The following is a 6,000-nucleotide window of genomic DNA, read 5'->3' as shown; positions in this document are numbered from 1 at the left end:
CCTCTGTCTCACAGGCTGAAGTGCAGTGACGCAATCTTGGCTCACTGCAACCTCTGCTTCCTGGGTTTGAGTGATTCTCCTGTCTCAGCCTCCTGAGTAACTGGGGTTACAGGCGTGCACCATCATGCCTGGCTAATTTTTGTATTTAGTAGAGATGGGGTTTCACCACGTTGGCCAGGCTGGTTTCGAACTCCTGGCCTCAGGTGATCCACCCACCTCAGCCTCCCAAAGTGCTGGGATTACAGGCATGAGCCACTGCACCTGGCCTAATTTTTGTATTGTTTGTAGAGAAGGTGTTTCATCATGTTGCCCAGGCTGTTCTCAAACTCCTGGGCTCAAATGATCTGGCAGCCTTGGCTTCCCAAAGTGCTGAGATTACAGGCATGAGACACCAGCCAGGCCTATCAAGTCTTTTGACAAGAAAAACAAGTGGCAATTACACTTTATTAAACTGGAGAATATTAACTCATTAATTACTTAAGAGTTCTGGAAATGTCTAAACCAATACCAAATAATTATTTAATATCAGGGCTGGGCATAGTGGTTCACGCCTGTAATCCCAGTACTTTGGGAGACTGAGGCAGGCAGATCACAAGGTCAGGAGTTTGAGACCAGCCTGGCCAATACAGTAAAACACCGTTTCTACTAAAAATACAAAAAAATTAGCTAAGCGTGGTGGCAGGTGCCTGTAATCCCAGCTACTCAGGAGGCTGAGGCGGGAGAATCATTTGAACCCGGGAGGCGGAGGTTTCAGTGAGCGGAGACGATGCCACTGACGCCACTGACTGCAGCCTGGGAGATAGAGAAAGAGTCCATCTCAAAAAAGAAAAAAAAAAAAAAGCTGGTTGATGTTGCGGACCAAAAGTCTCTGTTATGACAGTATAGGGAATTAGTGGTCAAATTAGGGCCTAGCAGTACATTCAGAAGTTAAATACGACTTTTCATTCTTTAACTTGAAACACTATTTCTTCCAGGATTGCAGAAAGTTTTCGTGCATTTCTTGGGGTGTCGGGGAAGCCTTCAAGTGCATCTCTGTGCAGAAAGTGATCATGGAAAAGCCAGGCTGTGACACACTCTGAGTCCTTCGGATTGGAGAGGAACTTCCAAATCACTCCTCAGCCTGTGGACCCTAGTGTATAACTTGCTCAGCCATAGGACGGGCAGTTTTTCTTGATTTTATGTACATATTTACAGGCTTTCAGGGGAATTTGATTATTTGTTGTAAAAATTCATTGCAGTTTTTTTATTGTTTTGTTTTGTTTTGTCTGAGATGGAATTTTACTCTTGTTGCCCAGGCTGGAGTGCAATGGCGCAATCTTGGCTCACCGAAACCTCTGCCTCCTGGGTTCGAGCGATTCTCTTGCCTCAGTCTCCTGAGAAGCTGGGATTATAGACACCTGCCACCACACCTGGCTAATTTTGTATTTTTAGTAGAGACGGGTTTCTCCACGTTGGTCAGGCTGGTCTCCAACTCCCAACCTCAGGTGATATGCCGGCCTCAGCCTCCCAAAGTGCTGGGATGACAGGCATGAGCCACCATGCCCGGCCCTCATTGCAATTTTAACATTTCACTCACCATCGAGTTCCTGGTTTTATCCTACTCCCACTTCTTCCGCTTAATTGCTTTCTTCGGTCCCTAGTAAGTAGTTTGAATGCAAAAGAAGTTGGAAATTTTAAGCTAAAAACAAGTTATTTTAAAGAAGAAAAAATCCTGAGGATTTCATTAGAAGTAGTTCTTCACCAATAGACAACCAATCAACTGTAAGTGCAGGCAAGCTGTCCTGCTGCATCAGAAATGTTTAAAGGCCTGTATTCCCAGCTACTGTGGAGGATTGTTTGAACACAGGAATTGGAGGCTGCAGTGAGCTATAGTCATGCCACTGCACTTCAGTCTGGGCAACAGAGCAGGACCTCTCTAAAAACAAAAAACACATGCAAAAACAGGAAATGCTGAAAGAATTGCTATCTTTTCTACAAGTAAAAATCTTCCAGAAAACAGAAGAAGAAAGAGAACCGATACTTGTGTTTATATTGTGTGCTAAGCATTTTACACGTATTCTTTCTTTTAATTTCGATTTTCTGGTGTTTGTTGTTGTTATTGTATTTTGAGACAGAGCCTCACTCTTGTTGTCCAGGCTGGAGTGTAATGGTATGATCTCAGCTTACTGCAGCCTCTGCCTCCCAGGTTCAAGCGATTCTCCTGCCTCAGCCTCCCAAGTAGCTGGGATTACAGGCATGCATCACCATGCCTGGCTAATTTTTTTGTATTTTTAGTACAGACAGGGTTTCTCCATGTTGGTCAAGCTGGTCTCAAACTCCTGACCTCAGGTAATCCACCTGCCTTGGCCTCCTAAAGTGCTGGGATTACAGGCATGAGCCACCACGCCTGGCCTTTTTTTTTTTTTTTTTTTAAATAGGGTCTAGGCCGGGCGTGGTGGCTCAAGCCTGTAATCCCAGCACTTTGGGAGGCCGAGGCGGGTGGATCATGAGGTTGAGAGATCGAGACCATCCTGGTCAGCAAGGTGAAACCCCGTCTCTACTAAAAATACAAAAAATTAGCTGGGCATGGTGGCGCGTGCCTGTAATCCCAGCTACTCTGGAGGCTGAGGCAGGAGAATTGCCTGAACCCAGGAGGCGGAGGTTGCGGTGAGCCGAGATTGCGCCATTGCACTCCAGCCTGGGTAACAAGAGCGAAACTCTGTCTCAAAAAAAAAAAAGAAAAAAAAAAAATAGGGTCTCACTTTGTGACCCAGGCTGGAGTGCAGTGGTGGGATCATGGCTCATTACGGCCTCCAGTTCTCAGGCTCAAGCGATCCTACTGCCTCAAGCCCCCAAGTAGCCACACACAACTGTGCCAGGCTAATTTTTATATTTTTGGGGAGACAGGGTTTTGCAGTGTTTCCCCAGGCTGGTCTCAATCTCCTGGGCTCAAACAGTTCTCCCACCTTTGCCTCCCAAAGTGCTGGGATTAGAGGCATGAGCCACCTCTCTTTCAACCTTTACAATAACCTTTGAATTGGCATTATTTCCATTTTATTTGCTTGCTTGTTTGATTTTTGAAACAGGGTCTCACTTTCAGGAGTGCAGTGACATGATCAAGGCTCACTGCAGCCTCAATTTACCAGGCTCAAGCATTCGTCCCACCTGAGCCTCCCGGGTAGCTGGGATTACAGGTGTGCAACACCATGCCTGGCTAATTTTTTTTGTGAGTGTTTGTGGACAAGAGGTTTTTCCCTGTTGCTCAAACTGGCCTTGAATGCTGGGCACACGTGATCAGCCCGCCGTGGCCTCCCAAAGTGCTGGGATTACAGGTGTGAGCCACTATGCCTGGTCATATTTCCATTTTAAAGAAGAGTAAACTGAGCTTAGAGAAGGAAAGTAATTTGGCCAAAGCTGTCTATAGCTCTCTGGACAGAGCTATCCAAATCTGGCTAACACGAAAGCGTGTGCTGACCCCTATCTCCTTCTTTTCAGTCTAATAACTTATGAGATCCCTTCCTTTTTTTTTTTTTTAGACAAGAGTCTTGCTCTGTCACCCAGGCTGCCAAGTTGGAGTGCAGTGACATAATCTCAGCTCACTGCAACCTCCCCTCCTGGGTTCAAGGGATTCTTCTGCCTGAGCCTCCTCAGTAGCTGGGATTACAGGCACATGCCACCATGCCCAGCTAATTTTTGTATTTTTAGTAGAGTTGGGGTTTCACTATGTTGGTCAGGCTGGTCTCAAACTCCTGACCTTGTGATCCATGCACCTCAGCCTCCCTAAGTGCTGGGATTACAGGCATGTGCCACATGCACCCTTCTTTTTTTTTTTTGGACAGAGTTTCACTGTGCCACCCAGGCTGGAATGCAGTGGTGCAGTCTTGGCTCACTGCAACCTCCATCTCCCAGGTTCAAGTGAATCTCCTGCCTCAACCTCCCAAGTAGCTTGGATTACAGGCGCACACCACCAGGCCCAGCTAATTTTTTTGTATTTTTAGTAGATATGGGTTTTTTCCATGTTGCCCAGGCTGTTCTCGAACTCCTGACCTCAAGAGATCTGCCTGCCTCAGCCTTCTAAAGTGCTGGGATTCTAGGTGTGAGCTATTGCACCCAGCCACGTCCCTGTCTTCTGAATGAATAAACTGAAGCTCAGAGGATGTAAGTAACTTGCGGAAGGCCATACAACTAATAAGTAGTGGAACACCGGATCTCAGTTTAACAGTTTCAAAACCCTATCTGCTTTAACAATCTCATATCTATCTACAGCTATATAAATATCTGTACATCTAAGAGGCTGAATTAGATGTTTTTTAGTTGCAAGCAGGGTTAGAATTGCCAAAAAGCCCTAATACAGTTGTTTGCCTCTAACTACACAGCCACCTGTAGAGGGTCTGTCTCTGTCCTGTTTGTCCAGATACCTTATTTCAATATTGCTAATATTGTCCATGGAATCAGATTATTCAGTGGAACATGTTTGAGTCCTACACTCAGAGTAGGAAAAAAACATAAACTTACAGGGTTTTGTTTTGTTTTTTACTTAATAATTAACATAGAAGACTTTTGTGACAGAATGTGTTGGGATTTCTTCCCACCACCAGGCAAGTAATTAATTTTGTAGTGGACATTAGCTGAGCATCCTTTAGTGGTTTTTGTTTTTTTTTTTTTCGAGACAGAGTTTCACTCTTGTTACCCAGGCTGGAGTGCAGTGGCTCGATCTCGGCTCACCGCAACCTCTGCCTCCTGGGTTCAGGCAATTCTCCTGCCTCAGCCTCCTGAGTAGCTGGGACTACAGGCGTGCGCCACCATGCCCAGCTAATTTTTGTATTTTTAGTAGATACAGGGTTTCACCATGTTGACCAAGATGGTCTCAATCTCTTGACCTTGTGATCCACTCTCCTCGGCCTCCCAAAGTGCTGGGATTACAGGCGTGAGCCACCGCGCCCGGCCTCCTTTAGTGTTTTTTAATTTTTATTTTTAGAGACAGGGGCTTGCTCTGTCACCCTGGCCATAATGTAATGTTACAATCATGGCCCACTGCAACCTTGAACTTCTGCCTCAGCCTCCCTAGTAGCTGGGACTACAGGCATGCACCACCATGCTGGGCTCCTAATTTAGTTTTACTTTGACACTATCTACTTGGAGATAGTGTCAGGTATCACAGGTTGAGGACGTAGTCCTCCAGACTGCCCCTACCCCAGTAGGTGTCAGTTTTAAGTCTTAGGTTATATGATCTGTCCTTTTAACCAACTGGTTATAAATCAGAAACCCCAAGTCCTCCATTTTGGGTTTGAATAATTTGTTAGAGTGCCTCACAGAACCTAGGGAAACATGTTGATTATAAAGGATATAGCTGAAGAGCTCTGTGGAGTGAGGTCTGGGGAGGGAGACTGCAGCTTTGATGCCCTCTCGGCATGTCACCCTCTGGGAACTTTCGTGTGTTTAGCTCTCTGGAAGTTCTCAGAACTTTGTTTTATGGAGTTTAAATAGAAGCTTTATTTTATGTAGTGGTAATTGATTAAACTATTGACCATTGCTGAGCAACTTAACTTTTAGCACCTCTCCCCGATCCCTGGAGGTTGGGGCAACAGTGTTGGGTACAGATAAAGGTCCCAAGCTTCTAATCTTGTCTTGGTCCTTCGGGTGACCAGCCCCATCTTGAAGCTATTAATACTTAGGGACTGTCAGCTCTCAGTCATCTTGTTAGTATACAAAAAGACATCACTTTGGGGTTTTTAAGGATTTTAGGAGCTATACTTCAGGAAACAAGGTTAAAGACCAAATACATATTTTATAATATCACACCAAGATCATAATTTTGTAAATCAGTGTTTCTCTAGATTTTACTGAGAGGTGAAACCAGTGTATGTAACCCTGACTTGCCCCCTAGATAATACCAGCATTTACACAGAGTTTAGAATACCCTTGTTGAAAACCGATTTCTCAGTAGGTCAGGTCACAGTAGTTTGTTAGCAGGGATAGTTCCTTGTCTTAGAATCACTTCCTCCTACTCTGAAGGGAAAC

Source organism: Saimiri boliviensis, chromosome 2, assembly GCF_048565385.1.
Source record: "Saimiri boliviensis isolate mSaiBol1 chromosome 2, mSaiBol1.pri, whole genome shotgun sequence".
Lineage (NCBI taxonomy): Eukaryota > Metazoa > Chordata > Mammalia > Primates > Cebidae > Saimiri > Saimiri boliviensis.
Note: the sequence above shows the minus strand (reverse complement) of the source record.